At 45.0% G+C, this 21,357-nt stretch overlaps 1 protein-coding gene across 2 annotated transcripts in view; it reads right to left on the minus strand.

Moving 5' to 3' along the window:
- The window catches only part of TBXA2R (thromboxane A2 receptor), a 230,335-nt gene extending 211,034 nt beyond the window's left edge, over positions 1-19,301 (minus strand). Inside the window, exon 1 of one of the 2 annotated variants that reach the window (XM_078671413.1) lies at positions 19,076-19,301. The gene's annotated coding sequence lies outside the window, so the exon portion shown is untranslated. Of the gene's footprint in view, positions 1-18,745; positions 18,877-19,075 lie in introns of those variants that run through there. The other variant, XM_078671412.1, reaches the window with a different exon arrangement.
- Between the last annotated feature and the right edge of the window lie 2,056 nt (positions 19,302-21,357).

Genomic DNA, 21,357 nt, shown 5'->3' on the forward strand with positions numbered 1-21,357 from the left:
GGATAGCTTTCTATAAGGTTGACTTTACAACCACCATCAATAAGGGTCGATTAGACTAGTGCAAGGTGCCCACTAGAACTAGTGGACATCATATACCAGGCTAACTTCTCACAGCCCCGCTGGGAGTTGATCCTGTGACCATGAGGTCGAACACAGGTCCCTACGCATTAGTCCACTAAGCCCCCTGAACCGGCATCATTAGAACCCATGGCACTTGCACTGGCCAATGGGCTTATGTTGCGCCGGCCCTCTCCTCAGGTGCTCCCTCTGTTGGGGCTCCAGTATTACCCCATCTTTCTCACGTAACCGCGCCCAAAAACCGGTCATAAACACGCACAGAGTTTGCTCCACAGCTGGTCATAAACAAACAATCCCTGTGTGCTCCACAGATGAGGTGTCTGAAGTTTACACATTTAAGTCTGAATTTCTCCGACTTAATTCAGTGGAGAAGTGTGGCTCAATGGTTGGAGCGGCAGACCCTCATGCAGAGGTCTAGCCCGGGACCAGGGTTCAATTCCCCGCCTCGACGGGTCTTGTGCTCAAAATTCCACGGACCTGATAATTCTTGCCTCGGTGCCTATTCCAATCATGGAGTGCAACTCTGGGCAATAGCTTGCTTAATCTCCACAACGGGCCCCACAACGCTAAGGATGCCTGGCCTCCACCTTGGGGGTGCCCAGGAGTGGACACCTCACAGGGAAAGCCAGGATGGGTTCCACAGCAGTATTCGTACAAGCGCTTTGAGACCCTTGCGGGTGAGTAGTGCGCTATACAAGTATCAATTTTTTTTTTTTTTTTAATTCATAAACTTCAGACAGAGCAAGTTGCAAACTGTGACGTTTCCAACTTATTCCGCCTAAAGTTCATCCAAGTGTGTGTGAGTTCACGCCTTAGTTTAAGAATGTTGTTAACTCTAAGATTAACTTTGTGAATTCCATAATTTTCTGAGCCCTCTTTAAATGGATACACTATTGGCCACCATCATTTAAATAATCCCTTTATGGAAAAAATAATATGAAAAGTTTTAGCTCATGTGTGCCTGTGAAGCAAAAACAGAACATACAGAACGTCCTATTAAAAAACAGTTCATAGAATACACAAGAACGCTATGTAAACAACACCATATATTAATGACTTTAAGAGCATATAAAATGTAAATTGATCTTAACGGGCTGTCCTAATTCGCCAATCCTGGAGATGGGGCAATAACATGAAAGAGAATGCTTTTTAAATCCAAAAGAATGACAGATTTTTCTGGTTTATAATTTACAATCTATTTTACTAGATCGCCGCTAATTTAATTTGGATAAATTGATACATTTTGAATACCAGGGATTCAAATAAAGTGGAAAAAATGTTTGGTTGAATTTTTTTTCGAAACAAGACATTTATGATTGAGAAGCAATCTTTGAAAGTTCCATTTTCTAACAGAGGCGCAAGCTAACACTACTCTACTTTTCTACATCTACATGTTTGTTGTAAACATTTTTCTCCCAGGGTGACTATGAATACATCTCATGGCATGGGCTTGCTGTCATGAGTTCAAAATAAAATGCATCTATTTTTCACATTTTGCACATGCTACAAGCACAATTTGCTCTTTTCATTTTGTCTCAATATAAATGCTGTTTTGAGAATTTGACTCAATGTATACAGCCAAGTAAATGGGGTGTCTCGTCTCCCGTAGACCCTACACAATGCCACATTCTTTAGTTTAATCCCTTTTATGATGAAGGGGCACCGGTATTCCTTAGCTCTGGCCACTGTATACCCTTAGCTAAAGACTTCATGTCACACCCAAACCACTTAGTTTTGCACTCGTAGGAGGTTTTGTGTGCTTACTTGGTCAGCCAATGTGAGGAACACTGCAATTCCTGGTGCCGTTGCCACTTGGCCAGTCACAAATGGCTTTGCCTGTACCCAGCGGAGCAGGGCACAAGAAACACAGAAGTAGTTATAGGGATAAATGTCATACCAGCCCCTCATGGCTCAAACAGGTAGGAGTAGCCAGCAGTTTGACCCTTTGCAGCAGGCTTGCTGTGTTCATGTTTCAAGTAAAATATGGACTCAAACTGAATTTTAGAGCAGTATTCATTAGGAGTGGGTGAAGAATTACGCTCTGCCGGGTGAGTTTGCGGAGGTTTGGCCAATCTGCGCTTTGTACGGAACGCAGAGTTCCCAAAAACTCCACGAAGTGACGTGGAGCGAAGTTTTTTTTTCTTGTGCGTCTCACCAACATTAAGTTGGGAAGCGCTCATGAGAAAGAAATCGCGTGCTAGACCTCCTCCCGGTGAGATTTTTCAATGCGGGCAGTTGCGGCAGGTAGCTCCCGCTGAGGAATCTGCCGTTTGAGTAGAATGTCTACTCGAGTGGCATAAAGCAGCAGCACCCTCTGGCATGACGCGTAGTGCAGTCTGATTTTACAGTGCGGGACACACTCCAGGCGCTAAAAATCAGTGCAAACAGTGCAACTTAACAGACTCTGCCACGGGCGGAACTCTGCGGAGCACGGCAGAGTTTTTCCGTCACTTTGCGGTGATCTGCAGAGTAAAACTCTGCGAACTTTGCCCAGGCCTAGTATTCATACATGCAGCTCTCAAAATAAGAACTTATGAAATGTTTCAATACTTCAGAATCTTCCGCAGAATCCAGGAGCAATAGATATCTTTAGCATCAAATCATATGCTGGTGAGAAATGCACTTGTCCAGGACCAGTGGTGACTGTGTCTACCTGAAACCATGATCCCACTGGCAAAAATCACATCCAGAATGCTCTGGCAGGACAAAAAAAAGCTGAGTTTTAATGCCCTTCACTGTCCCTGTGCCTGTTAATAGACATCAACTTTATTTCCGCACAGGCAAACAGAACTTCGTCAGAATTACTGCTATTACATGCCAGGGGGCAGCCATTGTGCGCCAGGGTCCTTCAAAGGTATGTTCTTTCTCAGGTGTTCGTGGGTGCTGCTAATAACATGATACTCTATATGCAGCCAGCCAGGGGGTGGCACAAATGGCCCAGAGTACTGTTCATAGCCAGCCTGTTGGTCAGGGGTAATCAACGGTGCCCATATTGCCAGGGGCTGCCCATTGTGCCAGGAGGCTGTTCTTTCTGGTGGGGCAGGCTCAGGGCGCTAGGATAGGTGCATGTTACAGAAGTTGCAACCAGAGTAAAAAGACTGCCACGTCTCCACTGGCTGCTCTGCCAAATTACATAAAACATAATTGCCAAGTTAAGTGTAGGCATCGTCCCAGTAAAAAAAACCCTATTAACAAGCCATTTTCCAAATGTTCACCTGTAAGCTGTGCTTAATTTGTAAAAGAGTAAGTGCTGTGGCACATTGTAGTGCTGAGAATCCAGCCCCTGGCACTATGAAATGTCCGGGTTGCCGAATACCAGGGTTGCAAAGGTGCAACTCCACCTTGTGCCTCTTTATTTCTCCCCTAGGCACTCCCTACCTCCTTTATCTCACTGTTTCAGGCTCTTTTTCATCCCTGCTTTCATTCTTCATCACTGTTACTCAATTCTTCCCTTCATGTATCTTCCCCCTTGTTTGTTTTTCTCTCTCTTGCTCTCGGTCAATGTCTGATGAGGAAAAATAAGTGCTGGTCCCCCAAAACAAGTGCCGGTGGGCCCCACTTGCAACCATCAGCTCAAACTATGCACTGCCTATATGTGAAACGCCAATGTCGAGCTGATTTTCACATCCCTCCCTATACCTGAAAGCATCTTCACAGTGAAGTTTAGACCACTTCTCTCACTGTCCTTCCAGCAAACAGGCCTGGCTCTCTGCTGGTGAACTGGCTGCTGGCACTACCCGTGGGCTGCTGTGCAAGGTTCTGCTCAGCTGCTTGGATGCTCCGTCCATCACCACCCCCTTTTGTACCGCTTTGGCCGCCATCACCACCCCCTTTTGTACCGCTTTGTTCGCCATAAGTTGGCAGGGTATGCTCAGACGTGAGTCCCTTGCTCACTTTGCCACTGGATTCAAGCAAGCCGGGCTGAAGACGGCTGCAATGCCAGAAACCGGTCCTCGGAAGCTTGTTTCCGGTTCAGGGAAGGCATGGCTTGGCAGTTCGGGCTGGACTGTTCCCATGAGGCACAGGGTCAGACTGATTTGCATATAGCCATGTCTGAACTGGAGTGGCAGAGTGGGCTAAAGAACGGTGATGGATCAAACCCAGATCTTTTCACTGGGTGTGAGTGTTTGATTGGTTCGGATGCTCTGTCCATCACCACCCCCTTTTGTACCGCTTGGAGATTAAGTGGCACAGTTTTAGGTGGTCCTTGAGATGCCGGGTGGCAGGCAACTGGACAGTGGGTCAGCAGAAGATGTAACCTCCCCTCCCCTGGTGGAGGACAACTCACCTTACTTGGAGATCCATGGCAGGGAGGGTGAATTAAGCCAACATCACAGTCCATGAAGCAGTGGTTTCCATGAAGTCGGACAACTCTTGTTTATTTGAAATACAAAAAAATCAATGGCCATGATGTGCAGGGAATTTTCTCCCTTCATGTTGGGGCCATACATTTATTTCCATACTTGTATGGTGGTCCTGGAGTAGCAAATGTAGTGAAAGTGAAATACGGCAGGTAGAACATCATTATGACCTGAGGGCCCTGTGGCGGGTGGGCTGTCAAGTCAAGGGTTTCCCATGGCAAAGCCAGCTGAGAATCTGCCTTCTTAAATTCTGCAGCTGCCCACCTTTAAATTCAGAGGGGTAACTGTGAGTGTGGCAAATCCTTTGGTGGACCCCAGCATCTGTCAAATTAAATAAGTCCCACAAGTGGCTGCAGTGCAGCAAGATGTCCAATCCCATCTACACCACACACACATCATTCTTTCTTCTTGTGGGACAGCCTTTGTATACCTCAAGCCCACAATATAAGGGTCTTGCTGTGTTTCTGTGCAAATGCAATCCGCCAACACTGTTTCACAGGTAGCTTATTATTCTGATGGCACTTTAACTAGTGCTAGTTTCCGTTACGTTGGCTAGGATACAAGCGGTAAGGTCAGTCTGGCACTGCTCAGTAAAACAGGATCGGTGGATAGAATGGGTGTTCTCAAGGCTGAATAGACATTTCATTTAGCGCTGAGGGCAGTTTCTCCACCACAAACCTCCACTCTGGTTGTCCGGTGAGCTGCTAGTCCTGCGTGGCCATGCAGTTATTGGAAATTTCTGTTTGGGCACTGAACTATCAGCTAGATTCATCAAGCTTAATTGCGCTCGCAAAGGACCAGATTCTGAGAATCTGGCCCTTTGCGAGTGCAATTTTTGCATTTGGGATTCATCATCCCAAATGCAAAATTCGCTAATAAAGAATTTGCACATTTGTGAGGAATTGCATATAAGGAATCTCTACTTGAGATTCCTTAAATGCAATTCATGAACCATTTTGAAATTGCAAATCGCAATTTAGGACCGCTATTACCACAAAGTCAAACCTCGTGGTAAATAGCTAAAACTTAGAAAAATGCACTTAAATGCATTTTTCTAAGTTGCATGTTACACACACACATGTCCTTTGGACATGTGTGTGCACAACATCAGTGTAAATTCACATTTCAGGGGTGCTACGGGGTGTCCTTTGGACACCCCTGCACCCTTGAAATCGCTCGCAAATAAGGAATGTGTAGGAATCGCAATTTATTTAGCAATTCCTACATGAATCCCGTTTTGCAAGTCCTTAATAGCGATTCCTTATGAATCGCTATTAAAGACTCGCAAAACGGCCCTTTTATGAATCTAGCTGTATATGTCAAGCATACAATGAACCAAGGTTCTAATAGTAATGAAACACTAACTGAAACAAATCGCCATCTATAGACACCAATAATTAGATCCAAGGTGTAACTAGAATATCGTCACTGCAGGTCAATGAAAGCACAAACACCCAGGAGCCAATCAATGGATCTTCTAGAAACCATTTGTAACATGTCAAGAGACATCACTGGATGTTTGTGGCCCTTTTGGGCTGGATCATGGCCTAGCAGTTCTGATAAGGTTGCTCTTTTTAGGACAGGGCTAAGATTAACTTGCTTTTAGTTTGGACATTTGTGTATGGCACAGAAAAAGCTAAAAAAATGATAGAATGGATTACTTTCAGGTAAACTCTTCGTAGTTAAGGCTGAGTAAACAATACAACCCATTACATTTTTCTTGGTTAACCAGTTGCAATTAGTCAACTAGGATTTTCACCCAGGACAGTTTTAATTATTCTAAACAAGCCTTTTCTTTTATCATCAAATATATTTAGAAGCTATCAGTAAAACAAGGATTCGGTCTCCTCGAAAACCATCGCCAATCCTCGGCTGAAAGGTCACCCCCATTGGTGATCAAAATCACACACTTTTAAAAGTAAAAAAGACAAGTGGAACAACAAATCGAACAGCAAATGCCCCTTCTGGCTGTGGCACCAAGCACCATACCCCTGTAAACTTGGCACTGGGGAGAAAAGCAGGGGAAATCGGCTTTGCACCCTACATTATGTTTGTAAAGATTAAATATATTTAACTCGCATCCAAAATAGAGCAAGATTTTTGCAACGGGTTAAGAAAGAGGAAACGAATTGTGAAATGACTGCAACAATACATGACACATAAAATACGTATGAGCCATCTTACAAGCGTCATAGGGTTTAAACAAAAAACAGGAATAAAGTTGTTTGCCCCATTTTTGCTGATTACGGAAAAGAAAGTGCTTTTGCTTCAAACGAAATCCCCTGTTACATTAAAAAAATATTTCTCCCCACTTTTAATGATGGTCAATGGAGCAAAACATTGCGAAATCAGTTTGTAGTTGTTTCCCCGCTGCAAAGCTTTCGTTTAGGTGTTATGAGGTTTGTCCCCATCCCCTCTAATGCTAGCTGTAAAAATACACAATGGTTTGTTCAGTTTTTCACTGCTGTGATAGTTTACATGGTAGTGATCTCCCCACCCCCTGATTTTGTGTTGTGGGGGGGGGGGGTTAGAGGCCTAAACAAGAATGCAGCAAGTTTCATTTTTTTTGTAAATAAAAGGCTGATTTGACCAATACTTAATTTTTATATATTAAAAGACAATTCCCTGATGTTGTATTATGTTACTCTGCGGTGTGCTATGTTACGTTATATTATGTTGAACTTCGAATTTGGGACAGATGAGCGCACTCCCTTTTTAATAAATTTGTAACAAAATGTATACAGGTTAGTGGTGCAATAGGGTGAATCCTCCTGAGTATGAGGATAATCTTCAACTTTTCAACAAGCGGTGACCTCAGGGATTGAGGGGCATCTCCCATGTGCACTCTAAATAAAGTATATATTTTCTTCTTTTCTTGAGTTTTCTAAAAAAAAACTTTATTGAAATTGTCGTACGTTTTATGTCATTCGGGTGTTTCTTGATGACAGTCGTTATTACTTCATAACAATAGGTTCGAAGATACTTGGTTATAAATATTCAATTATGCCCAATGCATTTCGGGCGATGTGCCCTTCTTCAGGGGCTGTACAAATATAAAACTTCAATCAGTTCCTCAAGGTACGAGCTCGTACTTTGTAAGAATGACCGTATACGGCTGCCGCCTTCTAACACGGTTTACAATAACAGTGGTCTACCAGGCCAAATATACTTTATTTAGAGTGCACATGGGAGACGCCCCTCAATCCCTGAGGTCAGCGCTTGTTGGAACGTTATATTATGTTATCAGTGATGTAGCTACACCGTGTGGTGCCCCAATGGCGGTCCTTGCGTTTGCCTCCTGCGGTGGCCGCATGTAGGAGCGGAGGCCACCGGCCCCAAAACTCGAGCCGAGTGGAGCGGAATAAAATGCTGCACCCCTCCTTGCTACGCGACTGTATGTTATGTTACGTTACGTTATGCTATGCCATGCCATATTATATTACATTATGACTATTTGTAGGGTACGCATGTCTCCCGGGAAAGTATTCTGGAACCTATGACCGGGAGGGGGGCTGGCCTGCTGTCCGGTTCGGATTGGGAAGGCGGGCACTGGGGCGGTGCTTCGGGTCGTCTGTGGGCTAGACTCGCCCATAATCCTAAGCAGACCTTCACAACCCTAAGCAGACCTTCACTTAACCCCAAACAGACCTTCACATACCCTAAACAGACCTTCACTTAACCCCTAATGTTACCCCTTAGTGGCGTCTCGCAGTGGGAGTGCTGCGGGCCGGTTGGGTGGATTGGGGGAGGGGCAGGGTGTGGGGGTAGTGGAGTCAGACATACGACGGCCAGGAGTTAAGTAAGTAAATAAATAAATACAACTATTTACCTTGCGCTCGCTGCATCACCAACTCGCCCGCGCCCCCTGCTACGCCACTGAACCCTACCCCATTTAAAGTGAACAAGGTGCATGAATAGTTTACAGCAACAGAGCAGGGCCCCTATAACAACTGTGATGGTTTGGTGTTTTAGGTATGTGTTACACAAAAGAGAAGGTCATCTGAGAGGTCGTCCCCAGCCTCTACGGGGTGGGGGGGGGGGGGGGTTGGGTGGGTGGTATGGCAGAACCAGTCTTGAATCCTCACTTTTGGAGAATGTTCTGTTCTCCACTCTTGGAGAGGTGTGGCGCAGCGGCCAGGGTGCCTGACTCCGGACCACGGGGTTCACGGTTCAATCCCTGGTGTCGGCGGCAGGTTAGCCCAGCACCATGTGACTCTGGACAATAGCTCGCTTAATCTTCCCGAAGGCCCCCAGCGCCGGGACACCTCTTTGGAGGTAGTTGTGCGCTTTACAAATGCTGGTATTTCTCTGCTTTGGTCTTTTTTTGCATCTCGACCCAAACGTTTCAACTTGTCCCTCAAACTGTCCAAAATTGTGAAACTGTCCGGCCTAAACGTTTTTGTTTTAACTGAGTTTCTGTGTTTTGACCCTGCACCCGAGCATGTGCCTAAAAAAAAATAATATTCACCTGAAAAAACTTTTAGGGGAAGAATGTGGCAACACTGTGACCAGATGTGGAAGTGAGAGCCACAGACCCAGAAGCAGAAGTTGTTGGAGGGTGGGTCATGGAGGGCACCGAAGCAGAAGAGGAGACATTATTTAGAAAAAAAGTCTATACCACACCATATGATCAAACACGAGACATTTTTACAGTTAACCTAAGGAAAGCCTTATTGAATTATGTGAAATCTTTGCTTGATTGTTACGAATGATTTTAGAGAATGTAGATTTTATAGGCTGATGAATTGAGTTTGAAAAGTATATTTATATTGTGTATTATATTGTGTATTTTTGCATTTGCATTTTATCCTGTTTTAAGAATCCTTGTTAAAAAGACTATGGGCCATATGTATGAACACATTTTCCAATAGACACAGAATGAGCAAAACCATTTGATAAATCTGGCCCTAAGGTCTAAATAAACATATTTTTTGTAACAGAAAAAAAACAAGACAATATACAAAATACAATGCAATATACAAAACAGAAATTACAATAATACACTGCAACAAAGCCTAATGCACCACACCACCACAATTTACTATAAAATAATACACCATTATTTTTAAGAAGAATTGTGTTGTTCTTTGTCTGACAGAGTATTATGTTACAGTGATTTGTGGTGGTGTGGCACAGAGCCTCTCCTTGGTGTTCTCTCAATAAAGCTCATTGACGCTTGTTTTTGGCAGAGCGGCACTACATATAAAACCTAAAAATAAATAAAGACATCCCTAAGGCTAATAAACAAATATTAAGGTTAATCCGGTGGAATGGCCCCTTCGCTGCTCACGCCCTAAAAGGTTATTAACCGTCCTGACTGGCCCACTAGTCCAAGTAAAAGGGAGCGATAAGTTATTACAAAATCTCATCCTAGGCTCACCTTATTAAATACATTAACCACCCCATTTTCACAATGACTCATAATATACATCCATCTAATCTTCTATATAAATAGACAATTAATTATTTAAAAGTTTTATTAAGCATCTAGAGTGAAAACATATATTTAAGAAGTTTGAATTCAGATTATGTGCGCTGAGTAACTCACTGTTTTCTTAAACTCTTGAATTGGTTTTTAGTGTTACCTCTGGTGGCTTTTACTAGTGGCAGAAGGATGTATTTACTTCTAATCGTGAAAGACCATTTGGAACTATTAATGTATAAGAATGTATTGAGTCGAGATGGTAAGAACGTACAATTGAAAATTGTGTGGTGTTCTTGTTGAAATATTTTTTTTCATTTAGATACAAATAGATACATTTTGAGAGAAATTTGAGGTAGAATCATAACCAGGCAGCCTCGGTATTCATCAGATCAAGAGACAGGAAGTGTAGGTGGTGGAAGAAAGAGACATGAGGTGGAATCAAGACCAGGCAGCCTCGGTGTTAATGATATAAAGAGACAGGAAGTGTAGGGTGGTGGAAGAAAGAGACATGAGGTGGAATCAAGACTAGACAGCCTTATTATTGGGCACTGCCAATATATGGCACTTGCATTTATTTTTTCTACAAATTAAGCACTCGTACCATGATAACTTTTCAGCACCGATAGGGCAAATAATGTCCCTACAATTAACCCCTTCGATGCTGGTGACGGAACCGTTCCGTCATCAGTTACGGCTGAGCTGTGCTGATGACGGAACGGTTCCGTCACGACCCCGCCCTGTTCTGGAATGTCCAGCACAGGGCGCGGCTAAAGCGCCGCACGGAAGCGGTTAATCTGAATAGGAGTTATTTACCAAGCCAACGTTATCCTGAAAATGTGCCTGGGGCCGGGCCCTCCTGGACCTGCGTTGGACACCCCTGATGTACATACGAAGAGCACATTGTCTTCCAGTGAACTTGTGACAAAAATATGTTTTCAAGAGTTCAGCTGTCAGGGAGCGCACAGCCCGGACGTTGCCACTTACCTCCCGGAGACTCAAATTACCATTTGGGGAGGAGGACATGATGGAGGGGGGCTCATGCACTTCAATTTTAGATTTTTGTAGCCTTGGAAGAGAAGTGTTGCTATGTTGCAGGGATGTAAGTTTACTTTTGTGCACACCTGTCTTTGACTAAGTTTGAAACACAGAACTTGAAGCAGACAGACTTACTCCAAGTTAAAAGCAGCTTGAGGATGAAAGGGTTATCTCTCGCCTCTCTGATCACTGAATTTCCTAAAGTTTCACTAAATTTTCCCTTCTTTGCTTCAACCACGAAGACAGAAAGGGTCTAATCGGAAGGACGTGATGCGGCAACAAATAAAGGAAGCAGAGTTTGAGAGTTAAGACATGAAAGCGCATTTTTTAAAGGAACCACATTTTAAAAAAATCAGTTAATACAATGTAGTCTACAAAGTTTAAGGAAAACAGAGGAAACTGTCCACTCACTGTGGTGGCAGAGACTCGAGAAATTCGTATGACTCACCCTGAGCTAAGCAGAGAAACAACATCTGTCTAAAAGAACAAACCATCTATAAGAGAAGGCACATTTGTGGTACCCTGTGGATTCGTGTAAAGTGCCTCGAAGAGACGGGCGCTGTAGCCTCCATGTGTATCTGTCTCTTGCGAGGAGTCTGACCAGTGCAGGCTTTTAAATGCACGATCTGGGCCCCCCTCAATCCTAGGAAAGCACCCCCATATATCACTTCCAGGGGAGGCTGATAGAAGGGGTCTTCCTATATGGATAGCCCTCCTCTGTGGTACTTGTATGTTTTTTTCTCTTGTTCGTGTTACTCTCTTATGAAAAGTTGGGTACGGTATAGACTCCTCCAAAAACCTTATTAGCAAAGACCTCTTCTTGACCCGGAAGAGGAACAGGCCTTGAGCATCTTCACAGCAGGGCTATGTCTCAGTGGAAGGCATTATTTAAGGATGGGGGCAGGGATTCAGTGGCACACCTGGTAAGGCAACTAGAACACCGGGTGCAGGAGAGCCACAAGGACATGCATTACTATCGCGATAGAAGCGATACCATGAACGGATACATTTGCATTCTCTGCACACCCCTGCAGACAGCAACGTATACCCCGTCTCTTGGCCCTAGTGCAAAGAAGGAAACAGCCTCCCATGGCTACTGTTTGAATGATAAAATGCAGCAATAATCAAGGTTCAGTGGGCCCCTCTGGGCTCTGGCGCCACTGCACCTGCTGCACAATGGAGGCTAAGCCCCCGCCTGCAGGCAGGCTAGTATGTGCACTGACCCAGAAGTCAGGAAATGGCAGAGCAAACAGACATGTGGCTATCATTGGTGTAGCAGGTGTAGTGGCACCGGGGCAGAGGGAAGTGTGAGGCCTCCTGCACCCTAAATATAGTACCCAACCAAGGCCAGAAGGTGCAGTTAACATGTTTGCGACAGAGCCCCTAATACCCTTGCTACAAAACTAGAGGCAAGGTAAGAAAACCAGCTCGATATTAATCATTTAAAAACACAAATATAAACAGCATTCTTCACAATAAACACCACCACACCCACCCAGACCTGCAATTTATTGCACACTTCGAAATACGTGACCCGGTTAACAGAGTTTCTTCTATTAGTAGAAGTGACTTACTTCTGTAGTAATCCTTGCTTGCTTGTAAATTCCAGGAGTAAAGCAGCTGTACTACAACAGTAAGTCACAGCAAAATGTTTGTGAATCGAGCTCCTTGTCTCCAGGTTTACACGTTAACTCAGTACCACTGCCTCCTGTTCTTACCTCCTGCATCAATTTTATTTAATTAATGGGTGAAACAGACACATCTTGAATACATCACAAACTCCCAAAGAAAGGCCCTCGGTGGAATGTATGAAAACATAGCAGAACCGAGAGAAGACAATAAACCACTGCACATTTTAACACATAGAAAAAGGATCTCAAAGATTAAAATAGAAAACTAGATATAATATAAAATTAAAATGACAGCCAGGTTAAGATAAAAAAAAATAGTGCATTCCTGTACTCCCTGACCCCACACCCTGGATGTAGCTGTGTCCAGCTGGGAATACATTGCTGGAAAAAGCAGGTGGAAACAGCAGCCACCAAAATTGTGATAACCATGACCTTATCTTATAACGGCATGTGTGTGTGTGTGTGGGGGGGGGGGGGGGGTCGACTATTTATACAGTGTCTTAGGTTTTCTATTGCCACCTTTTCAATAGCCACATGGCTATTCCTACTCGGCTGCTGGCTAACACGTCAAATTTTGAATAAACATTTATAAAACCGAGTGGCTCAAAGGATTACCCTGCTGCTATATTAATGTAACACGTGCATCTGTTTGTCATTACTGTTGACCCTTTGTTACTGAGTTTAATCCTCCTGCACACACTCGAATTTCAGATTTATCTAGCCTTAGGTTTCCCTTACTTCCCCCTTCTTAACCACTAGACACTAAAGCTTTTAAGAGAACTTGTAAACTGCACTTTCTTTGCTCGTCATCTCCACGCAGTGCTTGTTTTTTTTAGATTGTGATGTGTGCAGCGCTTGACAGTTCTACATACTACAGGAGATGTGATCCAACGGGTAAATTCTTATCCTGCTTGTGTGATCCTGGGCAAATTGTTTGTAATCTATGTACCTCAGACCCTCAGCTGCCAAAACTGGGAGTGCCTAGAATCAGGTTCACCCCGAGTAGTAAGAGCCATATTAAAAGACGGGTTCTTTCCGTGGGCATTCGAATGACAGCTTGGCACTGTAGGTGACATATATATGATGACGCTGGCGGCCTTGGCCATTCGTTCAGACTCACTATTTTGCCTTATCCAGACTCTATGCAGATTAGTATCAAGCTGGAAGGTTCCAATGTCCCTCAATATAGGTTGGGGGGTGTCTTTACTTATGTTTTGTGCCAGTGCTAACATGTCGCAAAGCAACACAATGCATTGCATAGGCAAGCCATTTTAAAAGCCAAGGAGGCCAATTTGCTCAGCGCCGAACGAGCGCCCGCGTCGCCCTTAGTGGATAACCACCCAAGCTTAAACTACCATCTTATCCATCTCCAGCTGGAAGAAGAACAGGTCTCTGGACCTGAACTCGAACGATAAGCAGGTCTTGGTACTTGGTAAACCCCATGCCGTAGACTTCTACCTGGTGGCCACCAGCTTTGGACGACCACCTGCAGCAGCTTCCAAGGTCCACAGCCTTTGTGTTCTGATCGATCCTGATTTTATGTAGTTTTTCTGTTAAATCGGGTGGTCTATCAGGTTTTGTGCAATGTCTTCGCACTTAACTAAACTGCATTGGTTCCCGCTCTATGGACATCGCCTTTAACGGGGCATCCAGAGTAGGGAAGACAATGTTCTCTTCTCCCAGTCCTGCATCTCTAACAATCGCCAACAATAGATGTTCTAGAATGTTCCTTTGTTGGATGACGTCACCTTGCGTTTTGAGATGTATTGTGACATCATTCAATGGAAGGCCCATTTAAGGCGCCTTATCCATATCATCATCTTATTTCGGCCGCAGGTCCTTTGTGCCTGCCCAGCAGCAGCACCACTTGCCTTCCTGCTAGAACATGGCTTTCCACCCCTCTCGTGGGCCTTAAGGACCCTAAATTCAGTTACATTCGTTTCAGTGGTGGGTCATTCTCTGTCATCACCCCAAAGCTATGGCACTGCCTGCCCTTCCATTGCTTCTCAGCCAATCACACTTGAGGAAATTGGAGAAAACCGGCCTGATCACCATCTAGCGCCCTCCTCTGCTTTTTCATCTCGCTTAGCTCTTCCTGAACCCGGACACCCTTTTGGAATTTGTGCGCCCGATTAAAAGTTAATTTGTTCCTTCACGCATCAGTCAGTAAATGGAGGATAGTGAATTATTTCAATTTCAAGTTTTCTGCAACCGCATGGAATATTTTGACAATCTTTTAAGTATTAAAGGAGCCTTTTCCATATGCTTGACAGAAGAAAAACTGTTCGCCCTCTAACTTTGTCTGGGTCTAGGCGGCAGATCCTAAAATGTACATGTCCAGGCCCAAATAAAAGGAGTCTAACTTTAAGAGAGTATATCAATGTATGGATCAACATTGTTGTCTAAATACAAGGGAGACATAGCCTAGTCCCAGATAAAAGATGGTGAGATGCTAGAAGTGAAAAACAGATCAGCAGGTTACCCAGTATGTACCTAGTGCTTAATTTGGGCCGGTGGTTGCATGTGGAGGGAACCAGCTACTATTTTGTATCCCTGGGATTTAAGTTTTAGCATCTGCTTCGGACCCAGATAACGCAGAAAGGGACAGACAAAGAGGTATGAGGGGGAGTCGAGGAGAGGCAGCCTTGGTGTTCATGAGATAAAGAGACCGGAAGTGTAGGGCAGTGGAAGAAAGAGGCGTGAGGTGGAATCAAGACCAGGCAGCCTCGAGATTCGTGAGATAAAGAGACAGGAAGTGTAGGGTTGTAGAAGAAATAGGCGTGAGGTGGAATCAGGACCAGGCAGCCTTGCTTTTCGGCAACCCTGGTATTCAGAAGTCCCGGTGGTGTGCTCCTGAGGAAAACTGTGGACTCTACACTAAATTAATGTATTTATTTATGAAAATTAAGCTCTTTATTTACCCCAAAATCACAGTAATCAGACTCACACTTTCCAAAAGGTTTCTATTGCTCCCCCAAAATGGCCAGACAAACCCTGATACGTAAAATAATGTACTATTGCACACACCACCAGAACACAGATTTGTAAACCGAAATTGCAACTAATTCGTCCTAAAAAATGTGTGTAGAGGAGATGGCGAAAGCTAAACTCAGAGTGTAAGGCACGGGATCCCTAGTGCCTGGCATTAAATTATTAAATAAAGGTTTTGCAATGACAATTATTTCACCTTTACGATTTATTTAAAAAATAAAAACTGCCTCTCTGTAAAAAAGTGGACTCGGTTTAAAAAAGATTTTCTTGTGACTTACTCTTGTAAAACTCCTTACTGACTCCTGAAATTAAGAAGTAAGTCAGATGTAGTACACCTACTCAGTGCAAAACATCTGTGAATCGAGCCCTGTAGTTTATAGAAGTTTACATTTTTAAGGTGCTGAATGTTTAAGACAGTTTTGGCAAGCGGTCGATATGTAAACTCAACTTTTTCTTGCATTCTGTCTTTCGTTGTCATTCACATCTCAAGTGTTTTGAGGGCTATCCAAATCAAACCACAAATGTTAAATTGGAATTAAATTGGAAATGTGAACAGCTATAAGTAGGAGGCTTCATTTTGTTTATATTTTCATGAAGAATGCGTCTTATATTCTAAAGTGGGTTGAATTGTTTATTTAATGTGCCATTTCAGGAGGTTGTTGGACATTCAGTCCTAATGTTTTCAAGACCAAGAAAGGGATGTATGAACATTTAGACCGGCATATATGCTCTCTCGGTTGATATCAATCTGCCTGTACTGATATACCTAAACCAATTAAATCATAAAATAGAAGCGAGGGAGTTTTTTTTAAGTTCAAGCCATAATAGCTTTTATTATTCTTTTCTTCTGTAAAAATATACTTGGTCAATACATGTTTCGCGAGTCAAGTGCTTCTTCAGGGCCACAGAATGTCTCGTCAAACACTGCGTAACTGTACTGAGGAATACCAAGTTCTTGGCGATCAAAGGGCTATTCCTGGTATGATTACTCATTAGCAGCCAAAACTAGTACCTGGCACCTTGCTGGATTCTTGTTTTATCTACTGAGTGATCCTACGGAGTGTGTTTTATAAGACATTATGCGATCTGGTAGAAGCGACTGACTCGTGAAACTAAAAAAAGTTGAAACAGTACGACAGCCAAGAACAAACTCTGGTGCAAACCAACAGACCCAAGCATAGCTACTAACAGATGGCAAAAGTAGACCATATGTGGCCCCCAAAAGACTAACACACAGAACTCTCACAAGAAATCTCAGGACTGACCATCCTATAACTGCCATCCGACCCTCACATTGTCGATTGACCCTCTCACGTACCTCAAAAGACCATTATGGAGCCGAGAACAGACCCTCTTATTTAGCCCCAAAAAGACCCTCGCATAACACATCAAACTCACACATACCTCAACAGACCCTCACTGAGCCCAGAAGAGACCCCCACAGCTCAACACACACCTGAATAGACTCTCACATAACCCCAAGCAGACCTTCACTTAACCCTAAGCAGACCTTCACATAACCCTATGCAGACCTTCACATAACCCTATGCAGACCTTCACATAACCCTATGCAGACCTTCACATAACCCTATGAAGACCTTCACATAACCCTATGCAGACCTTCACATAACCCTATGCAGACCTTCACATAACCCTATGCAGACCTTCACATAACCCTATGCAGACCTTCACATAACCCTATGCAGACCTTCACATAACCCTATGCAGACCTTCACATAACCCTATGCAGACCTTCACATAACCCTATGCAGACCTTCACATAACCCCAAGCAGACCTTCACATAACCCCAAGCAGACCTTCACATAACCCCAAGCCGACCTTCACATAACCCCAAGCAGACCTTCACATAACCCCAAGCAGACCTTCACATAACCCCAAGCAGACCTTCACATAACCCCAAGCAGACCTTCACATAACCCCAAGCAGACCTTCACTTAACCCCAAGCAGACCTTCACTTAACCCCAAGCAGACCTTCACATAACCCTATGCAGACCTTCACATAACCCTATGCAGACCTTCACATAACCCTATGCAGACCTTCACATAACCCCAAGCAGACCTTCACATAACCCCAAGCAGACCTTCACATAACCCCAAGCCGACCTTCACATAACCCCAAGCAGACCTTCACATAACCCCAAGCAGACCTTCACATAACCCCAAGCAGACCTTCACATAACCCCAAGCAGACCTTCACATAACCCCAAGCAGACCTTCACATAACCCCAAGCAGACCTTCACATAACCCCAAGCAGACCTTCACATAACCCCAAGCAGACCTTCACATAACCCCAAGCAGACCTTCACTTAACCCCAAGCAGACCTTCACTTAACCCCAAGCAGACCTTCACTTAACCCCAAGCATACCTTCACATAACCCCAAGCAGACCTTCACTTAACCCCAAGCAGACCTTCACTTAACCCCAAGCAGACCTTCACATAACCCCAAGCAGACCTTCACATAACCCCAAGCAGACCTTCACATAACCCCAAGCAGACCTTCACATAACCCCAAGCAGACCTTCACATAACCCCAAGCAGACCTTCACATAACCCCAAGCAGACCTTCACTTAACCCCAAGCAGACCTTCACTTAACCCCAAGCAGACCTTCACTTAACCCCAAGCATACCTTCACATAACCCCAAGCAGACCTTCACTTAACCCCAAGCAGACCTTCACTTAACCCCAAGCAGACCTTCACATAACCCCAAGCAGACCTTCACATAACCCCAAGCAGACCTTCACATAACCCCAAGCAGACCTTCACATAACCCCAAGCAGACCTTCACATAACCCTAAGCGGACTCTGGAACAACCCTCAGGCTAAGCAGAACCTCACACCGAACAAAAGCCCATCACATCCCGGAAAGGTCTTCCACAGAGCCCTTTATAGACCCAGACTGTGACAAGCAAGCACCTGGAAACCTCTGAGTTTAGGCGCTGTAACTATGAAGCGTGGCCATCTTCAGACTTCTATCAACTCAACCATATGCTACCGTGTAAGGGAGCCTCCTAGGGGTGTAACTATACCGCCGGATTCAAAAGTGCAGGCATTGCAAAATACAATGATGGCAGTGCAAAGAGAATATTGTACATCAAAATGTCGAAAGGACAGAGTTCGTGCTGTTCACGAGCTGATAGACAAGCGAGAGGCCACTCGCCCAAAAACACAGGAGATGGGAGAGAATTCTGCGCCTACCTGAGCTGCCAGCGCCTAGTCCATTCAACAAGCAAGAAGTTTGTAGAGATGAGTGCAAGATCACACAGAGTGTCGGCGAGAAATTGAGGAGACCAGCTGGAAGTTCCCGTCGTAATCTCAGAGAGACAGCCACTAAACTGCTACACTGACATGCATCTGTATTCATGATACCCCCCCCTCTCTCTCTCTCGCTCTGTCTCCCACCCCCAGCCACTCCCCTCCAGACCATTCCCCCACTCTGTGTTCTGGACTCAGGGGGCGCAAACAGCAGCCAGACACGCACGACCGCAGGATGAAAGACGCGCGTGTGTTAAAAGGAGGAGCCAGTACCTTCTTTCCCTGGTCGGTGCTCACATCCCCAGGGGTCCCTCTCCGCGAGGACAGGCGGGGCAGGGCTGCGGCGCTCGCTGCTTGTGAGACACTGCCGCTCTGTGCCTCTCTGCCTGCTGGCAGTGTGTGTATATATAGCCTGTGTTTGTCTGTGAGTCTGTGTGTCTGTGCGTGAGAGAGAGGGGCGGTCTGTGATTAAGTCCGCGTCCCCGGGACTTTCTGTCCTCCTGAGCCCCTTTCCCAAACTGCCATGAGACAAGCGGGCATTGCAAAAACGCACCCTGCGCCTGAGTCAGGCTCGGCGCGAACCCCTCAGCAGCCGGGGAGGGGTACAAGTTAAGCCGGAGGGCGGGAATGAGCCAGGAGTGCCCTCCTACCCAGGATGGTTATATGTTGTTACCACGAATTCCGTTGCAACGCATGCCTTTTCCACGCATGCGTTACCACGGAATTCGTTTTCCCCTCATCTTCTTTGCCACGTCGTTCTTACGTCATAAAGAGGAAACGGAAGTTTATTCCGCTTCCTCTCTTATGACACTGTTTTTTTCGGCACGGCGGGATCGTTTTTTTATGGGGGGGGAGACCCCCCCCAACCCCCCTTTTTAATCCTTCGGTTTTTTTTTTCGTGGTAAATACGATCGTTGAAGGCATACGCGTTGGAAAGACGTTTACGTGGTAAGTGCCTCGTTGTAAACGTTACGCGTAGTACTGCCTTCGTTGTTAATGATGTTTCCCACCCAGGATGAGCAGGCTCCAGAGCAGTCTTAGGAAGTGTGAGAGAAACCGCCGACCTCCTCCCGGGACATGCTGTGTCCGGGAGATAAATAAGAGGCTTTTTAAAACAAGCACTGGCAAAAACCAGAGGTCCAACCTTTCACTGCACCTTTTATGTCATGCTCTTGGTGCAGACAGGAGCACAGGCGAGTGGTGAGTGCATCATTCTTTGTGTCATGGGCTCGGTGCAGCAAGGTGCAGTCACTCATCTTCAAACTGCAATTGTGCTGTGCTTCGAGCAGCAAGGCGCACGCACATAGTGCCAATATCGCCAACACACCCAACCCGCAAACACAGCAATAGCATAATAAAGAACACAAAAGTCACATTGGTTGTTGGAGAAAACATTGCTGCAGGTTTATTTTGCATAAGAAATATGCCAACATGGTGGGTCGAATTTACGGGCGATCCAAGGGCAGGCAGCCCCTCTGCTGCCGGGTGACCCAAATTGCATCGTGGCATAACCAATCGGTGCTAACCATTTTGGGGGATTACCCCTTACATCCTGAGGACCACCAGTCCACCCATTTACTCATGCCCCTTGAGGGGGCGGAGCGTATCCAGGTAAGGCCCCGGTTGCTCAGGTTTACAACCACCCGAAGGACTAACGGGGCACCATCGTTCCTCCAGGGTTCACCCGTAAGGACTTCCTGGGGCTTTTTGGCATTTGCACCCTTGTTGTGCTCCTGAAGAAGGTACCCCTATATAACATTCTGCCTCTGGATCGCTCTGTAACTCCGCCACAGCTCTGGGTGTGGCACCCGTCATACCCAGGGCCCCCACCAAGGAAGGCATTCTTGTGTGCACCCTGCTGATTCTGGGCATCACCCAGGTCCAACAAAACTTGGCTCAGACAATTCACATTTACCTCTGCCATGGTTACCAGTCCTATTGGCTGGGCAATTCCCATCTACCTCTGCAGGTGCTTCCCGGCCCTATCAGGGAAACCTTGCGATGTAGCACTAAAGACACCATGCCTAATTCACAGAGCCCTTCAGATTTTATATTATTTTGAATTCGCAATGAAACATTCCCTTATGCTTGGTGTGTTTGCGCATGGCATATTTACCGTTCCGTAGGAAAGTTCGCTAACCTCCACCTAACTTGGGAAGAACTATTGTTACTTACCTGTAAACAGGTGGTTCTCCAGTATTGGTGTCTTTCATAGATTCACATGCTTGAATATTCCCCGTCGTCGAAGTGGGAGTCCCACGGTACATAAAAATAGCAATATTGCTAATATAACATAAATGATAATATCATAGAATAATAATAATAGAGATAATACACTGTAAAACCTCTAAATGGTAACTTCCATAGGAAGACATTACAAGAGAAAAAACTCATTTGTAACATATCAGTGTCATTATGTTGGTCCAAACTGCAGCCAATCAGGCTCAAGCACCCTCTAGAACCTTCTCCTCAGAAGCTCAAGCCCTCAGATTTTCGTAGCACTAGTAATAATAGCGTATGAGGAGAAGAGAGCCTCTGAGGGGAGGAAGGGTGGG

This window comes from Lissotriton helveticus, chromosome 12, assembly GCF_964261635.1.
Source record: "Lissotriton helveticus chromosome 12, aLisHel1.1, whole genome shotgun sequence".
In the NCBI taxonomy this organism is placed as follows: domain Eukaryota; kingdom Metazoa; phylum Chordata; class Amphibia; order Caudata; family Salamandridae; genus Lissotriton; species Lissotriton helveticus.